Source organism: Hyperolius riggenbachi, chromosome 5 (genome assembly GCF_040937935.1).
Source record: "Hyperolius riggenbachi isolate aHypRig1 chromosome 5, aHypRig1.pri, whole genome shotgun sequence".
NCBI lineage: Eukaryota > Metazoa > Chordata > Amphibia > Anura > Hyperoliidae > Hyperolius > Hyperolius riggenbachi.
Genome location: NC_090650.1, coordinates 154,869,891 through 154,893,890, shown reverse-complemented (window position 1 = coordinate 154,893,890; position 24,000 = coordinate 154,869,891). Strand labels below are relative to the sequence as shown.

Sequence of the window (24,000 nt, the reverse complement as noted above, 5' to 3'; positions counted from 1 at the left end):
CATACATGTACCCCCCCATGCCACTAAAATGACCCCCTCCTTCTCCCCATGCCACTGTAGTGAATTTTTTTCTCCCCCATGAACTAATGCCCCTCTCCTCCCCGATGCAACTAATGTCCCCCTCTTCTCTCCCATGCCACTAATAATGTCCCCCGCCTTCTCCCCATGTCACTAATGTCCCCCTCCTACTCCCCCATGGCACTAATGTCCCCCCTCCTTCTCCCCCATGGCACTAAAGCCCCCCCCCTCCTTCTCCCCCATGCTACTAATGCTATCAATCAGGCTGTACCATTTGGGGGGCAATTTTGCTCTAACGGAAGGTATAGGAAGAGCACTAAACACTCACAAAATCGCTTTATGCAGCGATTGCATTCACATTTTTAAGAATACATACATTGTAGTTATTCTTTTCCGGGTCAAAAAGTTCACTTCCTGACTGGTCAGGAAGTGACCAAATGGAATCGCTCTGCAAAAGTGCTTACAAAAGCGCTTTGCACAAAATCGTAGCGCACAGTGGAGTGCTGGGAGGGGGGAAAACGCTCTAAAAATTGAAAATCGCTGCCGTCAGCTATTTCAATTTTAGTTGTGAACAAAGCCTAAATCATTGTGCAACTTTATACTGATGCTTCATTTTCAACCAAGATGATTGTACTGGGTGACAATTCAAACATCTACCTTGTGTACATTGTTTTGTCAGAAAGACCAGAGTACCAAATGTGCTATTTCACACTCAGGGCTCGTTTCCACTATCGCGAATCCGCATGTGTCCAACACATGCGGATTCGCACATGTAATGCAAGTGGATGGGCCTGTTTCCACTGTAGCGTTGTTGAGGTGCGTTTTTTTCAGCGGTAAAAAAACGCACAAAAGAGTCAACGAATTCGCCTGCGAGTGGAATGCATGCGAATCGCCGCTAATGTATTTAATAGGGAAATCGCATGCGGCTTTGTCATGCGGATTTCCCTGCGATTTCGCATAAAAGCCAATGGAACTTAACACAGGCAGTGACATGGGTCGCGGGTAAATCTGCATGCGGAAACGCAGCCGCATGCGATTTCTTCAGCGGTGGAATCCAGGCGATTCCGCACCGCTACAGTGGAAACAAGCCCTAAACAATTTATGTAGTATCAAGTAACAGAACTCCATCGTGGTAACATCACATATTCATGCATTTCTGGTAGAGCTGAAATTGTAAAAGCAAAATCCTTGTTAGTTACAAGAACAGAACTGGTTTATCCAGTCTACTCAGTCCTCCACAGCAATATCGGCGACAACAGCTGCAAAACGAGCAGCGAGCAGGCGGATTGCTGCCTCTGTCTGAGCTCACAGGAAGGCAAATAGCAACATCATCATCATCATCATTAGTAACCGCAACACCCTCCTCTTGCAGGTGTCACGTAGAAATCCACAGCCGCCGGCCGGGGCTCCCGTAGCCCCAGAAGAAAACCTCTTCCCAGCCTGTGCCCTTGGCCCCCATACTGCATCTATCTACAGTATTTCTTTCATAGCGAATAATACAAGCGGGCCAGAGGAGGAAGTGGAAATACGAGGAAGGGAGGAGAGAAAGCAGGAGGCAGGATCGGTGGGGGGATCAGGGCCCCGATCGGGGTGTGGAGAGAGGAAAGGAGGAAGGATCCTGTGTGTAGACCGCATACATACAGTGGCCGAGGTCCAGGCTGGAGCGCAGAGGTGAGTGTGGGGTGAACGGAGGGCTGCTGTCTATGCCCGTCTGCTTGTTGCATCACAGAGAACAATGCCCGGCCGCTTCCTGGACGTTCTATATTTAGCAAGCATTCCCTGGACACGCTACATGCACTCATCATGTTAAGGGGGCCGTGGGGACTGGGGAGTAAACCGCACGAACTGGGGGTTCTTTGCAATGGCTAGAGTAACCTCGTATACCTGATCTGACCTACTAAGCTATCATCTCCAGAACATGCATGGCAGTACATGATTGGATGTATGTATAGGAGAGGATGCACATATACATGTCCAAATCTTGCATTTACAGAATTTGTGAAATAGGTGTTTGCAAGTGATATTTGTGTGACGACTGTAGTTGCATTGGTCAGTATAAATTGTCATACCGGTAGTTAATATAAATGTATGCATTTGTCAAAGTGATGCTGAACTGCAGTGCATGAAGTGGCATAACTACAAATCGTCTTGATGCTCCATTGCAATATTGGATGCACATCTCTAATCACACTTATTATATAGTACATTCCCCTATGGATTCAAATATATAATGTTCGTGTGAAGTCACATAAAACAATTTGAGTCCAAAGAGGCAGAGATCACAGTTGCTCTCCACTTATAAAGAACTTGCAGGAAACTTGTACTGGATGGTGGGTCTCACCTTTAATACCATTGATTCTTCTAAGGATCTTGTCACTTCCTGTTGGGGAGTAACTCCACATTATTTAGACCACTATCGCTAAAAAAGTAGGCAGTTAAAATCTGACAGAACTGACAGGTTTTGGTCAAGTCCATCTTCTCATGGGGGATTCTCAGGGTTTTGTTTGTTTTCAACAGCATTTCCTGAACTACAGTCTAACTGCTAAAATAGTAAGATACCAGCCAGCCTCCCTACTCACTGTCACACAATTTTATCAATTAGACTTTGCAACTGCTGTTCAGGAAATTCTGTTGAAAACAAAGAAAACCATGAGAATCCCCTATGAGGAGGTGGGCTGGCCCAAATCTGTTGGTTCTGTCAGATTTTAACTGACTACTTTTTTTTCGCGATAGTGGTCCTTTAAGCATACGTTGCCTGTAAACTTATGGATCTGCCTGCCAGTAACAAGGATTTGGCATGACCAGTAGGGTTGTGCCTGTCACCTGCATGTACAACTGAGCAGATGGCATCTGCCCTCTAGGCATTGTTCTCATCACAATACCAGCACAAAGCGTTGTGATTGGGCAAATAGTAGGGGTGTAGCTTGCTACAACCTAATGGAAACCTAGCAGTTTGATCGGGTGCTGTCCACCCAATCACGTTAGCTGAATTTTCCTATGAGCTTTTCTGCTGGGTCCCCTAAACTAGACTAATGGCACCACCTCTGCTGAGAATCCAGCACTCGTACAGCAGCAGCCCCCCTCCTATTAGCGATCAACCTGGCAAATTGATTTGGCTGAGCTGCGTCCGAGACCACTGTTTTCCGCATTCACTTGGCTTTTGGGTTGCATCACACCCGCACTACTCTGTCAGCCCTCCCTCCCCTGCATAACAAGAGAACACGTCTCTACAGCCTTGACTGTGCAATGTTGCCCGAATGTTCGGGTCCCGATCCCAGTCTGGTGACATGCTTTGTACATGTGTACAAGTCTTTATACAGGAAAAGTGCTGAAGTACTCAAGGCTTCCATCATACCCAGAGTCCCTTTGGAAACTTTTGGTCCCCGAGCCATCTGTCATGCTGCTCCTACGTTTTGGAACTCCTTACCTCAGCAGATCAGGACAACTTCATCTCTGAACGTGTTAAAATCCAGACTGTAAACCCACCTGCTCAGTCTGGCATTTGCAGAAATATAACTTTTGTTGTGTGAATACTTCATCCTACTACCAATTACTGAATCTGAGAGAGCCTAAGCGCTTTGGGAGAAAAGCGCTATAGTAATGTTATTGTATTGCTCCCAACACTCCTTGGTTGGTTCGTTACAAATGACTGCCTGTCGCAGGGGGTAGATTGGGGACATTATGGGCCTTCTGTTCATGGGCTTCATAATAGTAGCTTCTATAGCAAATTCTACACCCATGTTTTACATCTATATTTAAAATGCAGCTTCTGAAGTGTCTTCTTATTTGGATGTATACACTACCACATGAATTTATTACCTATAGGGGCATATAAAATCAGTAATATGTGTCATGGGTTTACTACAACTACTAGATTTTTAAATTTTTCTTACTTACATATCACCATACACAAAAGCATGTACTTGTATGTAAAATTGTGTATATATACTGTATTTGTACAAATAGTGTATATTATAGTTGTATGCTGTATTACAATAATGATACATGAAGAAAGCACATTAACATTCTCTAAAAGTAAAATATTTTAGAGCATGCTGCTTATTAAGTGAAATCCATTCATTCATATCTTGTACATTTTTTAACAATGAAAGTATCCTAAATATACATTTATAAATGGGATAAACATCACTGACTTACATTTGAGAAGTTGCTGGCTTCCTTCTGGGGTGTGGCACAGTTTTCTTCTCCAAGTCATTATGTGTTTTTACTTCTTTTTCCTATGTGAATTGTTTGCTATTAAGTTTTGGTTACTACCCCTGGTCATTTGGGACTGGCTGAGCTTTGCTGAAGTGTGCAAACAGCTGGGAAGATTGTATTCTGTGGGAGTCCTGTGGCTGCATTTAAAAATCCTGATCTTATTGGTGGATTTGTATTATAGTTCTCGATCGACGGTGAGATCATGGTACGCTGGGACAGTAACAGGAATTATTCGAGAGATGTTCTTCTGTAGCTGACCCATGTAGGAAACTGGGAGTTCTGCTTCATTTGCTATCTGGAGTATGTGACCTTCATGCGTTGCCTGCTATCATGCTTCTATAATAATAGTGGTTGTGGTATTTCAGTGTAGCAGTGCAAGTAGTATTCTCTACATTTTTCTGCCTTATGGGTAAAATAAATTAATTGATGTGAGTTTTCAAATGCTGAAACAATGAATAGTTTATCAGGGGAGTTTTGTTTCCATGCCACCATTTAGCTCCAGCATTTTATTCAGAAACAAGAAATAGGGAACAGCTTTGAGATAAAATCTTGTAAACCACAGAAACCAACCAGTAGTATTATATATAAAAAGTTATCCCTTACAATATCCTAGTAGTTTTCGGTCATGAGCCACCTGCACTGGCGAACTGAGGGGGCTATTCCGGGTGTCTGGAACCTCCCCCCTGCACTGAGCTGTGTATTCAGCCAGGGAAGCCTGCATAATATAAACAGCCTCATTCTCCCTCCCTTCTTACTTCTGGTGCCTCCCTCCAGCTAATAGAATGAGAGAGGCAGCCCAGCTTCCCTCACAAGAAGATGTAGCCTGCAGTGAGAGAATGTTGATTATGGAGTCCTGGACTCTCCACAGCACAGAAGTGTCAGACATGATGAAATTAGAGTGCAGGCAAGCTGGTAAATATGCACAGCATGATGCAGAGCTTGCCTGGACTCAGGGTCTGTGGGCAAACATCTGTCTGGTCTCTCCCCATTGTTATAATGACTGCATGTGTGGGTAAGGTGTTTAACAAGCTGAAAAGTTTTTGACAGTCCCTAGACTCCAGGAGGGCTTCTTTCTGACTTGTGTGAGAGACTGACAGGGACAGGAGTCCGATTACAGGCAAGTAGCCTGTGTGATGTGGGACAGCAATACAGATAAGTTCTCTGCTCCATCTCAGGCTATTCTCAATTTCTCCACTCCTCTCTCTGGGCTAGTGCAACGCCAAAATGACAATAGCAATCGCTAGCAATTTGTGAGTGTGATTTTGTGAAGTGATTTTCAGAGCGATTTTTGAATGAATTGCTCAAAAACATGCTACATGCAGTATACCTGCGATTTTGAAAAAATCACAACGCTGCTGTGGGAACACCCTCATAGGGTAACATTAGCCAAGCGCTTTTCAAATCACTGTTGATTTGAAAAACGCTCAGAAGCACTCTTGGTGTGCACCAGCCTCCTTCATTCACCTTTGTTTTCCTCTTCCCCTAGAGCTGGCTGTGTCTTCTTGTCATACAGGAAAGCTAAATAAAAGTGCAATCCTGGTGAGGCAAAATATTATTATTTAGTATTTATATAGCGCCGCCATCTTCCGCAGATGCATATATCCCTGCATCATATGGGTATCGCTTGCGCTATGTGACACTATGTAGCATATTCCACTGAATTGTCCAAACTAAGTCTATCTCCTGTTCCTCTCTTGGGGAGTTGTTCCAGCGCTGTACCCCGTTCAAATTTGCTGCTACCAGAAGCCCTCAGAAACACTAGTGTCTTTGAGTACTTCCAAAGATAGGCAGCTCCGTAATACGCCAGCGCACTTTTGTGCATGGGCAGTATGGAGCCACCTGTATTCGGAAGCACTCGGGGACATACGTGCTTCTGGACCTTTCAGGAACCCCCCCCTTAAAAATCCTGCGTTTGCCCCTGACCTGGGCACTCTGTTCCACACTAAACCAAATTCATTCTACAGCTGCTGTAACTTCCTATGGGTTTGTGTACACAGCCAATCAACCCCATTTGTTTGACATGCTTTTGCATTTGTTTTTTTTGCATAGTGGTTTTCCAAATGCAACATGTTATTTTTTGATGAATTTTAGTAATCACAAATGCAGAGCAACCACAGAATGAACAGAATGAGTTCAATTTATCAAAACCAGTGCAAGTGGAAATGAAGCATATCTGGGGCAAAACAAATGGAGCAGTTGCTCTGAGCAACTAGTCGGTATTCTTGTTGTTGAAATTTACTGCATTTTTGCACTAGTTCTCATATTAGTTTGCAGTGAAGTTCTGCCACGTTCATACCCAAAAGCCCTAATGTCAGAACAACAAACCATGGTAACAGTAAACTAGTGTGCATTGCTGCTAGAATTCAGATCGCCCTGCTTGCCACTGGTTCACTGGCAGCACCAATGGCAGCAGTTGGATTTCAGAAACTCCCTACATCCCCCCCCCCCCCCCCCCCTCTTTGAGAAAAGGTAAAAATTTCTCGTGGGAAAGGGGGTATTGGCTATGGATTAGAATGAAGTTCAATCCTTGGTTAAAAATGAGGCTTGGGTAAGAAAAATAAAGTTCTGATGCTGTGAAACTGTTAGAGAAACACCAAGCCTTTTCAGTGCTGCTGAGTAGAGTTTTACTCTAGAGGTTCACTTTAACACTGCAATGCTCCCATGTGCACAACCTTATGACAACACAAGTTTCCAACTCTCATTGTTCAGCCCCAGCTATTAACTTTAATCAGTTATGAATTTGCAACTGCAATAGGAAAAATGGGAATTTTTGGAAGCTGACATCTTCTGATGGCAGCATCATATTTGTAGGATATAAAATATTTTTAATTTTTACTGAGAACCCTTTCACCACATAATACATTTTTTTTATACCACAATCTGGCTACGTATACTGCATAAAGGTTCAGTAAAAGGGTAGAGATACAGCTGGCACTCAGGGTTAAGCCGGGCAACTTTTCAAACCGATGGGATATGTAAATGAATTCGACAACCCACGGCGCCCACCACCACCACCACCTAATTAGAACTATCCACATTAAAGGTATAGCAACACTGTCACTAATACAGTATATTTGCATATTGATGCACATGCAATATTCACATGTATGCCTATTGGTGGAATAAATTGCAGTTCAGTGCCAGACTTTTTTCTTCTTAGGCATTGGATATACCACATGAAGGGTATCTTATGTTTATGTATAATGAACATAATTTTTACTATGCATATTCCCTTAGCGCTTGTTCACACTACAAGAGCTTTTTAAGCGCTAGTGATTTGAAAAGCTCTTGCTAATGCAATGCTATGGGGGATTTTTATACAATCTCATGGCTTCAGTGAGAACACACACATAGGATAAGATTGCAAGAGCTTTTTAAAATCACAAAGTGCTTAGAAAAGATTTTGTAGTGTGAACGAGCCTTTAAAGGCGACTAAAAGGCTACGTACACATAATTTTTGTGTCGTTGTGTTTCACACATACTGCTCATATTATTCCATGGCTTAATTCAGATCTTTGCATTTTTTCTAGATTGCATTATTCACAAGCACTGTTTTGTTGCATTTTTCTGCCCATCACGGGTGTTTCACAACTGTTTTCTGTGTGTTCTGTTTTAACGTAAATGAATGCAATGCAATATTGCATGCAGGTGGTAAAACTAGCCTATGATTGTCCTATCAAAATTTGATGTGTGTACCAGGCTATAGAGCAGGGGTGTCAAACTCAAATACAAAGTGGGCGGAAATTGTACACTGGGACCTAGTCACGGGCCATCCTCAGTGTCTACTGGCCACCTTCCCCCTTATAAAGTTCCCTGGTGTCTAGTGGTCCTCCCTTCCCTATACAGTTCCCTGGTGTCTAAAGGCCCCATCCTACCCTATACAGTTCCCTAGTTTTTAGTGCTTTTTCCCCTACCTCCTCCATATGGCTTCCTTGGTGTTCTATGGTTTCACCTCCAGTGTAGCTTCCCTGGTGGTCTAGCCAAACATAATGCAAAGTGGAAACCACTTGATAGCCAAATTCAATGGCTCTGAGGGCCAGATTTGGCCGACAGGCCGGAGTTTGACATGTATGTTCTAGTCTAGAGGAACTAGTAGGAAATTTAGAGTACGGTATCCTTCCTTCATGTGCCAACATTCTGTTTGTAACATACAAGCAATTACTGGAGCTAATTTTATTTTCTGAACTGTTATCTGTCCACGGATGAGTTTGGAAACTGATGATGCTGTGCTTTTCAAGCTGTGATGTTGTGATTGGAGTCTAAACAGCTTTCACAACTACGCTGGCTACTAGGCAATAAAGACTGGACAGAAGTACTGCGCCTGCGCAGAATGCTCCAGGCCACATAAACTCGTTCAGGCAGGCGCAGAAGATGCCGACCTAACTTTGCATCTGCAACGGAGGGAATCCCGGTGTAATGTCTGATTGCGCTGCCCGGAAGCTCCCTTCCACACTGAGTAGCACGCATGCTCAGTGTGAATTTAATAATGCTGCTGGAGATAAAATACTAAATATCTCTGCTCCCACACCTCTTACACTCCCCAAATTTTCAGGGTAGGGAGGGGACCCCCCGAACGACCTCTATGCCAAATTGCAGCCCCCGAGACCCGCTGGTTCCCGAGATAGGTTTCTGTAATCTATCTCCTGAACCAGCGGGGCTCGGGGGCTGCAATTCGGAGTGTAAGTGGTGTGGGAGCGGAGATATTTAGTATTTTGCCTCCAGCAGCATCATTCTATAGGAAATGTGGCCGCACAGTCTCCTACTGCGCATGCGGGGCAGCGCAAATCCACAGGCAGCGTAATCAGACACAACACCGGGACACCGGAGCTGCAGCGAGGGAAAGATAGGCTGCCAGGGGCTGGAGGAGGCCTTAGGTAAGTAGATCTTCTTCTTTTTTTTTTTTTTTTTTTTTTTACTCCTCACACCTGTCCTTTTAAGGACATTTTATTTCCTTAAAGGAGCCATCAAGCAATATTAAGTCCCCCCCCCCCCCCCCCCCGATCTACTTACCTCCAGCCTTCCTCCAGCTTCCTCCAGCCTCTTGCAGCTGACATGTCCCACGCCGCAGCTCTGCTCTCAGCCACCGGCCCGGGGTCCCCGCAGGGTGTCTCGCCAGACGCCCTCTACTGCGCCTGCGCGAGCGCCGCTGTCAGTCAAGTCCACGTTATCCGTGCAGTAAAGTCTGAAAAATGTGGACTTGATTGACAGCGGCGCTTGTGCAGGCGCAGTAGAGGACGACCTCGAGGTCACCCTCTGCACCATGCGGGGACCCCAGGCCGGTGGCTGAGAGTGCAGCTGTGGCTTGGGACATGTTAGCTACAAGGGCCTGGAGGAAGCCCCAGGTAAGTAGATCGCGGGTACATAATATTCCTTAATGACTCCTTTTAAATAGGTAATAAATATTCCTTACATACCAATACCAGTTTTGTGGCACCTTGCTAATCTCTTTGGCTGCAGTAGTATTTTTGGATCATACACCTGAAACAAGCATGGTGCTAATCCCGTCAACTATGGGTCTATGGCTAAAAGTATTAGAGGCAGAGGATCAGCAGCACAGCCAAGCAATGTGCATTATTTCAGAAGAAATAAATATGTCAGCATCCATAACACTCTCAGTTCAGGTGTCCTATAAAGGACCACTACAGCAAAAAAAATAAGCAGTTAATCTGCCAGAACTTACAGGTTTTGGACTAGTCCATCTCCTCGTGGGGGATTCTTAGAGTTTTCTTTGTTTTCAAAAGCATTTTCTGAACATCGGTTGCTAAGTCTAACTGCCATGGCAGCCAGCCTCCCTACTCACTTGCACACTGATTTGGTAGTTAGATGTAGCAATTGCCATTCAGGAAATGCTTTTGAAAAGAAAGAAAATCATGAGAATCCGCCATGAGGAGATGGACTAGTTCAAAACCTGTAGATTCTGTTTTTAACTGCTTACTTTTTTCGCTATAGTGGTTCTTTAAAATACATTGTTTCATTAGGTATCTCCTATGAGAGAGATGTGATTTTTATACCAAAAACTATAATTTTATCTCACATCAGTTATATTTGTTTAATTTCAACTAGCTTCAGCAGTAATTACAGGAGGATGCACGGTTGCCATTGCTTGTTAACCACTTGTTGCTGGCACTATAGTATATTCGAGTCCTCTCTGCCACCAGTTTTGGATGAGCACAGCCTGCATGCTAGCGCACCCCTGTACTCATCACCCTTGTCTGATTTCCCCCCCCCCCCCCCCCCTTTGGCAGAGATCAGCAGCAGGAAGTGATGCTGGGTAAGTATCTCTCACCTCACCCATTTCCTGCTGCAATAATGGGTAAATATCTCTCCCTTTGCCCGTTTTCGGCGACGATCATTTTCCTGTCTTGAAAAAGCGGCGTGATGGCCCCGATACCAGTAGAGTACTCTGACTTGAATCTCCTTTTCCACCCCACTGGCAATTCCCTATATGTTCTGGCCTTATAATGCTATTGTGGTATAATACCCAGTGGTGTGTTATATATTTTTCTCTACACATAATAGATATCAGTGTCCCCCAGCATCCACAGACGTCATTCACTGCACAAGTCTGCCTCTGATTTTTTTTTTTTTTTTTTTTTGTACTAGGCACTTTAAATATACTTTATACTGAACCCATGTTCATATTCCTGGCAATCATTTCTGAGCAATCCAGTGGATTAAAATTAAAAGGGCTACATCATTTTTTGATTTAGTGATCATTATGGGCCAGATGCATTGATTGCATTATGTTTTTACAGTGTGAATTATAGAATATGATACATTAATTATATCAATGAATTGTGTTTCTGGTGGATGTTTGCAGTATTTATATGTACATTTACTAGGTAATGCCCAGTGATATTGATCCAGGGATTTTATCTGATTGCCATCTGGAGTCGGGAAGGATTTTTTTCCCTTTTGGGGCTAATTGGACCATGCCTTGTAAGGGTTTTTCGCTTTCCTCTGGATCAACAGGGATATATGAGGGAGCAGGCTGGTGTTGTACTTTGTTCTCTGGTTGAACTCGATGGACATATGTCTTTTTTTCAACCCAAATAACTATGTAACTATTTTTTAAACCTTGCGGTTTGTGCACGTATCAATAGGAATAAAATGTATGTTGCCACCATTTTCCTAGTAATAAGAGTAGTGCCTACCTAACTAACCCATATTGCATGATCATGTATAACTTTGTTCTATGTGTATAACCCTATGTATGTCATCCTTGTATCATTGTATATATTTATTGTCCAGCGCTGCGTAATATGTTGGCGCTTTATAAATACAATAAATAATAATAATAATAATAATATAATATATAGACATGCTTTCTTTTTTTTTCTTTCTTTTTAACTTGTTAAAAAAGGGCCAGGACTTGTTACAAGGGGGATGCAAGAAGCCAAGACTTGTTGCAAGGTGGGTGCAGGGGGGTGCAAGATTTGTTACAAGGGAGGTGCAGAGGGCAGAGCCTTGTTACAAAGGGGGGTAAGACTTGTTACAAGGGGGATACAAGAAGCCAAGACTTGTTGTAAGGAGGGTGCAGGGGGGCAAGACTTGTTACAAGGGGGGTGAGGGGAGACAAAACTTGTTACAAATGGGGTACAGGGGGCCAAAACTTTTATGCAGGACAGCTATGTGGGCTAAAGCATTTGACATTGGGCGATTGACTCTTGGGGACTCATAATTGCTGCATTTGTGTTTTGTAGTGTGGTGATTGCTGCAATTGTCATTTGCTGGCTAAAGCTTGCTGCATTTGGAATTTGGAGTGTAATGATTGCTGCACTTTTAATTTGGGGACTCTCAGTTGCTGCATTTGTCATTTGGCATCTCACAGTTGCTACGTTTATCACTTGAGGTTAATGGTTACTGATTGATCGCTCCAGGAATGTCACTGAAAATCGCGGTGTTTAACTCAGAAAAGTGCCGCTAGTGGGTCCTGGGCCATATTGGAAACTATAAATACTGTATACACAATAGATAAAGTTTGTGAATCCTTTAGAATGTTTTAGGTAAAAAAATATATATATTTGGTCATATAATTATTTAAAAATAATACAATGGTGTATATGTATGGCAAAAGTAAGTAAATCTTTAAGATTGCCATGTAATTTGAAGGTGATGGACCAGGTTATAGCACAGACTGTGGAGTAGGTGACAGGGATGCAACAGCAAGAGTAATCTAATCTCTCAAAACTTTAAAGTTATCTTTGAGCTCATATTCAAAATTTGACACCATATCCACATCCTTCAAAGAAGAACCACTCTCCTCTACAATACCCTATTATTATTGCAAAAATGACAAAGGGGTTTAAGGAAGAAAGCTTTTGCCGCAAGTACTACATTTCTATTGAGCCTTCTCAGAGGTTTTTTGAGAGGACACTTTTTGTTCCTATAGATGAAGGAATATAGATATATGTCCAACAACAAAAAGCAGAGCAACCCCAGGCAATGTCCTACATATAGAAGAGTCACTTTATTGAATATGCTGACACTTGCATAGAATTGCAGATAAACCCAGCTGTTCAGGCAGGTGAGAGTCTCCCGGGGAGGTTAAAGGACCACTATCTCGAAAAAAAAGTAGGCAGTTAACCTGCTGAGCGGTCTGGACGAGCTCAGCTCGTCCAACACCGCCAGAGGCTGCCGCTCAGGCCCTGCTGGGCCGATTTTGATGAAATAAAAAGCAGCACACGCAGCCGGCACTTTGCCAGCCGCGTGTGCTGCCTGATCGCCGCCGCTCTGCGGCGATTCGCCGCGAGTAGCGGCGAAAGAGGGTCCCCCCAGCCGCCTGAGCCCAGCGTAGCCGGAACAAAAAGTTCCGGCCAGCGCTAAGGGCTGGATCGGAGGCGGCTGACGTCAGGACGTCGGCTGACGTCGATGACGTCACTCCGCTCGTCGCTATGGCGACGATGTAAGCAAAACAAGGAAGGCCGCTCATTGCGGCCTTCCTTGTTTATTCTGGGCGCCGGAGGCGATCGGAAGAACGCCTCCGGAGCGCCCTCTAGTGGGCTTTCATGCAGCCAACTTTCAGTTGGCTGCATGAAATAGTTTTTTTTTATTTAAAAAAAACCCTCCCGCAGCCACCCTGGCGATTTAATCAGAACGCCAGGGTGGTTAAAATCTGACAGAACCGACAGGTTTTGGGCCAGTCCTTCTCCTTATGGGGCATTCTCGGGGTTTTTTTTTGTTTTCAACAACATTTCCTGAAGAGCAATTACAACATCTAACTGACAAAATAGTGTGCAAGTGAGTAGGGAGGCGTGCTGGTATCTTATTATTTTGGCAGTTAAATTGCTGTTTAGGAAATGCTGATGGAAACAAAGAAAACCCTGAGAATCCCCCATGAGGAGATGGATTGACCCAAAACCTGTGGTTTAACTGCCTACTTTTTTCACGATAGTGGTCCTTTAAACAACTCATATATAAGATGGGGACCTGCCTTCCCTGGAAGCACCCACTTGCCTAACCAGCTGATGAATCTGCATAAGTGCCTGAACTGAAGAAAGAAATTTCCATGTAAAAAGCACCACTGTCATATCATAATTCCTTGATCAAAAGAACAAAGAACCAATTTGTAACGATCGGTGTAACACAGAGAGGATCTGATTACCGGTGATCTGCAGTATCACCGAGAATGCAGAATATACCCGATTATTGATGATCTGCAGTATCACCGATAATCAGATATATCTTCTAACCTCTGGACACCCGAGAGATGAGAGTGTTTGGTGCAACAGTAATACTTTGAGGAACGCACCCGGAAGATGGGTGCTAGACAGTAAAAGCAACTGCTATGGATCAGATTCCTTCCACAGGTCTGATGCTCCCCAAGGGGCGGAGCCAGGCTGAGACAGTGGGAAGGACAGAACGTGAGTGACACCAAAGGTAGTGTCACTAACAGATCTGTGAACTATCTCTTAACTGCAGAGATAGTTCTCGAGGTCGGACAGGCCAGGTCGTAACCACACGGACAGATACAGTACAAAGGCCTCGATTCATCATTCTCTTTGAGATAACTTTTTCCAGTTTGTTAAATTACCGAATTCGAAGTTTAGCGATTTCTAGTTGTATTCATCAAGGTTTTTCCTCATTCGGTGTGAATTCGATAACAATTCGGTAACCATTCGGTAACGTGTCGATATTTCCATTTTACAGTGGTACTTTAACACAAGGCCATAAGATTCCCATGGAATTGTGGGTAAAAGGCAGTCCTTTGAGCACTACGTAGCAACATTCTGAATAGGGCTTTACACCTGGACCAGGATTCTGAAAGTGGTTGGGACAATCCCACAATTTGATAGGAACCTTTTCTAAAAAATTATAGTGCAGCTAGCAAATTAGTTAACCCTGACACTGCCTGTGTTCTCTTACAAGATGATTCAAGAGAAATGCAGATGTCGTGTTATAGCAAATAAATCTATTCTCTTACAAATTTATATGGTTGCAGACCTTATTCTTGCCCTTCTGCGCCTTTGAATCACTCTCAGCTGATACATAACCACTTCAAATGGCTCCATCTTCTCTGTCAGCAATGATCTGACAGGAATAACGACAGAGCAGTGAAGGAGATTTTGGCCTCGATTCATCAACACTTAGCAAATTTGTTAACAACAGTTTGGTAAAATACCGAATTTGTTAACTTCATTTCAGGATTCATCAAAGTTATCTACAGCTGTTAGTGAACATTCGGTAACGATTCAGTAACGATTCGCTAAAACGGAATAAAGTGCAATTCATGAAAATGAAAGTGGGCGTGGTTTAGCGTTACATTTAGGATTAGTTATCTCCTTCACTGCTCTGTCGTTATTCCTGTCAGATCATTGCTGACAGAGAAGATGGAGCCATTTGAAGTGGTTATGTATCAGCTGAGAGTGATTCAAAGGCGCAGAAGGGCAAGAATAAGGTCTGCAACCATATAAATTTGTAAGAGAATAGATTTATTTGCTATAACACGACATCTGCATTTCTCTTGAATCATCTTGTAAGAGAACACAGGCAGTGTCAGGGTTAACTAATTTGCTAGCTGCACTATATATTTTTAGAAAAGGCTCCTATCAAATTGTGGGATTGTCCCAACCACTTACAGAATCCTGGTCCAGGTGTAAAGCCCTATTCAGAATGTTGCTACATGGTGCTCAAAGGACTGCCTTTTACCCACAATTCCATGGGAATCTTATGGCCTTGTGTTAAATTACCGCTGTAAAATGGAAATATCGACACGTTACCGAATGGTTACCGAATTGTTATCGAATTCACACCGAATGAGGAAAAACCTTGATGAATACAACTAGAAATCGCTAAACTTCGAATTCGGTAATTTAACAAACTGGAAAAAGTTATCTCAAAGAGAATGATGAATCGAGGCCTTTAATCCTAAATGTAACGCTAAACCACGCCCACTTTCTTTTTCATGAATTGCACTTTATTCCGTTTTAGCGAATCGTTACCGAATCGTTACCGAATGTTCGCTAACAGCTGTAGATAACTTTGATGAATCCTGAAATGAAGTTAACAAATTCGGTATTTTACCAAACTGTTGTTAACAAATTTGCTAAGTGTTGATGAATCGAGGCCAAAGACAGGAGACAGATGCAGAATCCAGGAACTAGCAGAGTTTGGCAACAAGGTATCAGAAAGACAAAGGTACAGAATCCGAGATCAGGAGAATGGTCAGGAATGCAGAAAGTCATAACAGATAATCAACAATGCCTAGACTTGAGTGTGAGCTCCAAGATCCTCACACTCCAGGGACTAGACTAGAATAATGTGAATGATACAGATGGTACAGAATTCCTAGACTAAGGTGTGAGTTCCTTGGCCGTCAACACCTTTGGAAACTGGTCTAATAACACAGAAACAGACAAGGTCTGAGTGCTACCACGTAGTGATCGCAACGGCAGACACCAGATGAATGACCAGCACCCAGTATATATACACTAGCGCTCACCAGCGCCTCCCCTAAGTGCTGGACCAATGGAAGTTACTGAACTTGTCAGCTGACCAGCTTGGTCAGCTGACCCTCTTCTGACTGCCATAAAGGCCCTGCCTCTCTGCACGCGCGCGCATCCTCCTAAACCAGTGTGGACTTATCAGTCCCAGCCACGCCAGTCATGTGTTGTAATGTTTCTGCTGAGTTGGATGCGGAAACCGCCGCACCGCTGTCAGTGCGTGTGGCGTTTTTTCTGCATTCCGCATTGCTGAGAGGAGCAGGCCCATGCGAGCAACTTGCCGCATCGGACGCGGAATCCGCCGACCTGTTGCTAGAGCATGCGGCGGTTTCTCCGCGCTCCGACTGCGCGCCAGCTGTCATATTGAACGCGGAGTCAGCCGCCTCACCTTGAGTATTGGCGGCTTTTCCGCGTTTTCTCACACAATTCCATGTAATTATATTCAGAAAGTTACAAAAGTTTATTTGATGGCCAAAAAAAGTGTAATTCGACTTTAAAAACAGTTAAAATTATAACAAGGACCGAACAGCCCGTGTCATTCAACCACAGGGGATAATACAGATACAGCAAGGACAAAACCTCTCCAGCAGGGGCTGCAATAGCCCATACAGGAGTATGACCTGGGTCATACAGTAAACATACAGCATGCAATAATTATAGTGTACACAAAAGTGCTAGATGAAGGCAACAACCATCAGTTAATAAATAATAAATAGTAGAAAAGTGCAACAATATTCATATAATAGGAATACAAGTGAATGAGCCCCAATGGCAGTGCAAATACTAGGATCTGATACTACCTGCTGTATGACCATACAAACCCATAACAGAAAATGAGGGCTAGAGAAGAGTCCATGCCCATGCAATGATAATTCCTTCAAAGAAATTATCATTGCATGGACTCTTCTCCAGCCCTCATTTTCTCTTATGGGTTTGTATGGTCATACAGCAGGTAGTATCATATCCTAGTATTTGCACTGCCATTGGGGCTCATTCACTTGTATTCCTATTATATGAATATTGTTGCACTTTTCTACTATTACTTACAGGGAAATTCTTTCTTCAGTTCTATCCATATTTCTTCCCTAGCACACTGTGCATAGCCATAATTGTTGTTCTTATGGTGGTACACACCTGTTGCTTTTATTGTAATTCCTGCATAAGTGCCTGCCTATTCAATAAAGTGGATGTTTGGCATGTAGGAGTGTGTGTCTAGGCTTTCTAATTTTTTTGTCTTTGGACTACTGTACACTTTACCAGGGAGCACATCTTACTGTATACCATTAGTGGCAAGAATTTTTCTCAATATATAAGTTTGCATCCCAGTAATGTGTACAGTGGATATGTACCTTTTGAGTGCAGTGTTATTTCCTCTTATTAATATAAATATATGTGGTCCATATTCAGAAAGAAGAGAAGTGGGCTTAGGATAAACATAAGCCGACCTTTATCCAGTCCTGCACATGTCTCCCTTACCGTGAATCACCACATTGAGATATAAATGGTATCTACAAGGCAGGGAGGCTGATTCCGCCTCCATCTCCCATGCTGTTTAAATACGCTACAGTCTAACTACAGCATCTTCTGGATTCCCTCAAGCTCCCACTCACACTCTATCTATCCTAAAGGCTTCAATTGGAGTAACAAAGAGGGGGGTGTCTAATCTTTCTAAGTGTAGGCAGTGGAATACAGATTAAGCCACCTCTCGCATCTAAACCACCCATATGGTAGGGGCATCTTTAATGCTAGTTCAACTACCTAGTCTAAATTTACATCATACACAACAGAATGGATGGACAAGGAAGACCATTTTCTCCATATTCAACCCCTTAAAGGGAAACGCTAACCCTAAACCAATGGCGTGTGGTTTACAATGCAAGCAATTTGGCAGTCCTTTTAAGTCAAAATCAATAATTACTCGTACAGGGAGCAAAGCAAAGGGAGATAAGAGTAGGAAGGAGAAAGGCGTTAATCCTAAACCCTCACCAATTCTAATCAGCCCACAAATGAGAAAGTGGCAAAGACCAATATTTATACAGTTTTTAAAACAAAAAGAAGAAAAAAAAATCAAGCATATTGGTCCAGGAAGTATGTGAGATCTCTGCATTCATTCAAACTTAAAATGCCCATACATCAGACAATGTATGGGCATATCGACCAAGAGACGATCTCTCTGATCAAATTTGATTGAAGACAGATCTGTCAGCTGCCCATACACCGCAGGCCAATACCCGATCGGTTTCAGCAAGAATTATTGCGGGAATTGGCCTAGTGACGCCACACATGCACCCACGGATACACTGGCAACCATGTGGGGCACGTGTATGAGGACGCAGCACAAAGCCAGCGGCAGACATCAACAATAAAGTATGCCCGTACGGTGCACTGGGGGGCACACGTTACACTGGGACACAACACCGGGGGCCCTATTGCATTCGCCGCTCATCCCGATATCACGCCGTTACCACTGCACACCCAGTCAAGCTTGTTGGCCCGACATCTTGCAGCTTGTCCGATTAATACATGTGTCCAATTTCGGGCCGAAATTGGTCCCATCATCGATTGGGCATGCTCTTGGCGGCACCGATGATCGGCCGCCAAGTTGCTTGATGTATGGCCACCTTATGTCTGCCAAGATAACAGAGATAATTTCAGCCTCTTTTCTCAAAAAAAATTTGCCAGTTGGCTTTGAATCTTGATTTATATAAATACAGTGGGATGCGAAAGTTTGGGCAACCTTGGTAATTGTCATGATTTTCCTGCATATATTGTTGGTTGTTGCGATAAAAAATGTCAGTTAAATATATCATATAGGAGACACACACAGTAATATTTGAGAAGTGAAATGATGTTTATTGGATTTACAGAACGTGTGCAATAATTGTTTAAACAAAATTAAGCAGATGCATAAATTTGGGCACCACCAAAAAGAAATGAAATCAATATTTAGTAGATCCTCCTTTTGCAGAAATTACAGCATCTAAACGCTTCCTATAGGTTCAGATGAGAGTCTGGATTTTGGTTGAAGGTATTCTGGACCATTCCTCCGTACAAAACATCTCTAGTTCATTCAGGTTTGATAGCTTCCGAGCATGGACAGCTCTCTTTATTCACACCACAGATTTTCAATTATATTCAGGTCTGGGGACTGAGATGGCCATTCCAGAACGTTGTACTTGTTCCTCTGCATAAATGCCTCAGTGGATTTTAAGCAGTGTTTAGGGTTGTTGGCTTGTTTAAAGAGTAACTGTTAGCCCCCAAATTGAAATTTAAATCTCTATTGCAATGTTTTATTTAGTATTTAAGTGAGCCAAAAAGCCAATGCAGAACTTAAAAATCAATCTAATTTTTTTACTATGTAATCTTTTCCCCCAGCTCCGGACGCAAAGCCGCATATCAGATACTGCTTAGCATGCAGAGCATGTCTATGTCTGGCCGACCCCCCTCTCCCCCCCAGGACCAGGTGCCAATATATTCTCCCCACCAAACAGCTGACCGCTCTGACACGGAGAGAGAGCGGGAGCACTTCCAGCGCCGCCACCGCAGAGCAGCCGCCGCCGTGCATCTCTCTCACATGTGAGAGAATCACATGTGACTCGGCGGCGGCTGCTCTGCGGTGGCGGCGCTGGAAGTGCTCCCGCTCTCTCTCCGTGTCAGAGCGGTCAGCTGTTTGGTGGGGAGAATATATTGGCACCTGGTCCTGGGGGGGAGAGGGGGGTCGGCCAGACATAGGCATGCTCTGCATGCTAAGCAGTATCTGATATGCGGCTTTGCGTCCGGAGCTGGGGGAAAAGATTACATAGTAAAAAAAAATTAGATTGATTTTTAAGTTCTGCATTGGCTTTTTGGCTCACTTAAATACTAAATAAAACATTGCAATAGAGATTTAAATTTCAATTTGGGGGCTAACAGTTACTCTTTAAAGATCCAGCCCCGGCACAGCTTCAGCTTAGTCACTGATTTCTGGACATTGGTCTCTAGAATCTGCTGATACTGAGTGGAATCCATGTGTCCCTCAACTTTGACAAGATTTCCAGCCCCTGCACTGGCCACACAGCCCCACAGCATGATGGAACCACCACCATATTTTACTGTAGGTACTAGGTGTTTTTCTTGGAATGCTGTGTTCTTTTTCCTCAGCGATGTTCCCCTAGCCGTTTTTCGGCTTCACCATGTGCCCAATTTTCCTGCCGCCATTTTTGCATGCATGCCTTTCTACTGGCTGCAAATTAAATCTAATCAAAACAGAGTGGTGCGTCATAGAGATATCAATTATTTTCAGATTGGGTAAAGGCTGAGTAGTCTATGGCCAACTTAAGGGCTGGTTCACACAGGCGATTGTGAGTCATTTTCCACCGGCTGAGACACTCATCTGTTAAGCGCTACCCATTCAAGTGAATGTCAGCGCTTGTTCTGTACTTTTACCGTTGTTTGCGCAAACGCGGCATTCCGTTCCCGATTTTTGTTCAGGCGTTTCAGCTGTCCCTGGAAGGAACATGCAGCTGTATATCACTTTCTTAAACAGGCGTGGGTTTGGGTTGATGTGCTATATACCTTGATGTGCTATATGATAAATGAAAAGCCTTAGTTCACTCTCCATTAATTTTTATTCTCAGTAAAAGTGAAATGGAATTAAGCCACACAATTTTCATATTTGATGCAGCTGTGTTATAGAAATTTCCTTTGCTAAAGTCAGGCATGTGACCCAGGATTGATTCACAGAATCCTGCAGCTTCAAGAAAAGTAGGTAATAGCTAGGCAGCAGCTGTCATTGATCACACAGTCACCACATCCACCTCCTGCTTATGTTGAGTAAAGAGTAAATCTTCACTAGCACTGCAGCTACAGCAGATTCTCATTATTTTAAACTCTCCGGTAGCGTACACATATGTGCATAACGAGAGGACGGTGGGGGCCTGGTTGAAGGGGGAGATGTTGGCGATGGAACGACAGTAGCCAGTGAGTCTTTTTTCATTTACGCTGCTCTGCTCGCCACTCTGCATAGGGACCCAAAAATACTAATAATGCACACATCTGACTACCTATATGGATGTGGGTAGACTACCTAATAATGGGCACATCTGGCTACTGATATGGGTGGGGGCATAACCTGATAATGTGCACATCTGGCTACCTATGTATGTGTCTGTGTGTGGGGTGTGGAGGACTACCTAATAAATGTGCATATCTGGCTACCTATTTGAGGCGGTCTACCTAATGATGGGTACATCTAGCTACCTATCCGGGGGGCTACTTGATAAAGGGGCACATCTGGCTACCTATATCGGGCCTACCTAAAAATTGGACACATCTGGCTACCTATATGGGGGGGCTACCTATACAGGTGGGGGCTCCTCTAGCTCCCTAATACTTCAAGTTCTGCAGCTAGAATTGCCCAATCACTGCCTGCATTCTGATTAATCAAGGTACAAGTTATAAGCGGTCTGAAACTGATTTACCACATTCAAAGAAGTGGCATAGTGTCCGCTAAGGCTACCTGTGCTTTTTGAATTGATTGATGGTTTTTACTTAAAAACGACTGTACAATTTTACCCCGAAATCATTCACTTCTCCTCCAACAACAGATTGAAATTGGACCAATAAAATTCCATTGCAGCTGATTTCGATTGGTCCACTTTCAATCTGCAAACTTATTGACCAGCCATATTGCCTACCACCACCTTCCTATAATTAAAATCTACTTATTACTACCTGCCTGTGATTAGAAACTTTATTACAATTTTTATCAATATAATGTCCTTGTGATCTGTATTATCTGCTTGTTGCTAGCAATATCAGCCTATATCTACTAAATTCTACATGTGGTTGGTAATATCTGCAAATTGTTGTCATTCTCTACTTGTCTTTGGTAATTTCTGCATTACCTTGATTGGTTTAATTTAAAAAGGGAAAGGGGCGTGGCATTAGGGGTGTGACCTGTGTCAAGGGGCAGAGTTTATGGTGCCAGAGCTTATGCGCCAATAGGCTCCTAAGCGATAAATCCAGCCCTGGAGGCTAAACCAGTGCTTTAAATAGCCTGTCCAAGTACCTCATTACTAGCCAGTGTCAGCATTACATAGTTCCATCACTGTATAGACAAATTTTTTTTAAAGCGTTCAATCTATACCTTGCGTCCTTGCTATCCCAGTTGCATGAGGGGTGATATAGCAGCAGAAACCCCACTTGCAGAACCCATTATTAACCCTTCACATGTGCAGAAATAGTACTTTTCGATACAGAGGCTTACCATAATTTCACACATTGTGTTCACTAATTTATTAGATTACGTATACTTGGAGTGCTGCCTAAAGGTGGTCTTAAACCACTTTAGCCAGTATATCACTAGTGAGGGGATTGTGAACACATACACTGTAAATCAATAAGACAATGACAGAGTCAGAGTGATGAGACATTTTTGTAGTAGTGTTGTTGCTAAAAGGAGATACAAAATGTTTGTACATTTAGAAAACTGTAGCTAGTTGCAAACTGAAACAAAAAGGTAATGGCATTAAATTTCCGAATGACGTGCTTAGCAGTTATATATCCGCTCTTGGCTTGAAAGGACCTGACAGTTAGCTGCACATTCATTGAACTGTTGGTAACTTTATCCCTGTGTTCCATTTTACCTTTGCAGCCTCAATCAATTTTCTAAATTATGGGCCTTATTTTTTACGGGGAAGATCATTGGAAACTATAAGTGATGCTGGATACCTGGTCTAGTATATGTAACTGTTCCTAGTAAACAAGTTTACTGAAACAGTCTTTGGTTCTATATATTCATGCTTGTAAGTCAGGTATAGCCTGCTGCCTACTTAAACATGATATGCTAAACACAGATCAAGTTAAATACTATAGTACAGAAATATAGTAAAAGGTCACAGAGTATAAACTCGATAAAAGCTGACCATAATCAAAAACATTCTACTGGAATCAGACAACAGAGTTGTAACTGTTCAGATAAAAGTATAACACTACTAGAGAACCATCCCTAAAGGAATTAAAAAGAAGAAAATTCTCAATAATGTTGCCTTGCTTAGAAGTATGGGTGAATTACAAGAATTAAGCCAGATTGCAAAGCCGTTTTGCCCTAAATGAGGTAAAGGTGAGAATGAGAGGAATACGCCCCACTGCAGGATCATCTGTACAATTTTCTGCTGGAGCAATAGAGTTTGGTTCTTAGTGACCCAAAGTGTGTCATCAGGAGGATGACAGTGTGTCAATCACCCCTGCGAGCCCTGCCATCTCTAGAGGCTTTGGGGGCCCCTCCCTCTCCCCAAACGCAAGTGCAGCCAATTAGCAAAGAAACCTCCCCATTCACTCATAACACTCTCTGCTGCCATTCCTTGGGCTCCCAGTCCCATGGGGTTCGGGATCAAAGTGGGCCCATGCTATAATTTTAGCAGGGGGCCCTATTAAAGTAGAACTGAAGTAACCTAAAAACTTACCTGGGGCTTCTGCCAGCCCCCTGCAGCTGACCTGTGCCCGTGATGTTACCATATGATCCTCCGTTCCCTGCCACGGCTCACTTTCACTTCTTGTAGGCGCAGGGCTGTGGAGTCGGTCCAAAAATCCACCGACTCCTCAGTTTAGGATTCCACCGACTCCGACTCCTCTAATTTGCATATTACAATTTTGTTGATTAACAGTATGTAACGTGAAATTCGTCTTTTAACTGCCAATGCTTAGGAATTTTACAAGACAACTGAAGTGAGAAGGATATGTAGACTACTATATTTATTCCCTTTAGACTAAAACTAGTCCTTGGTAAGAGTACTTGTAAAAGGTACAAACCGGAACAAAGAACATCTATCAGGCCCTAGGC

General features: G+C 43.2%; 1 protein-coding gene across 1 annotated transcript in view; it reads left to right on the top strand.

The window, feature by feature from the left end:
• The first annotated feature begins 1,333 nt into the window (after window positions 1-1,333).
• RALA (RAS like proto-oncogene A) overlaps window positions 1,334-24,000 on the top strand; it is a 102,364-nt gene continuing 79,697 nt past the window's right edge. The window contains exon 1 of the mRNA XM_068236386.1: window positions 1,334-1,689. The gene's annotated coding sequence lies outside the window, so the exon portion shown is untranslated. The remainder of the gene's footprint in view (window positions 1,690-24,000) is intronic.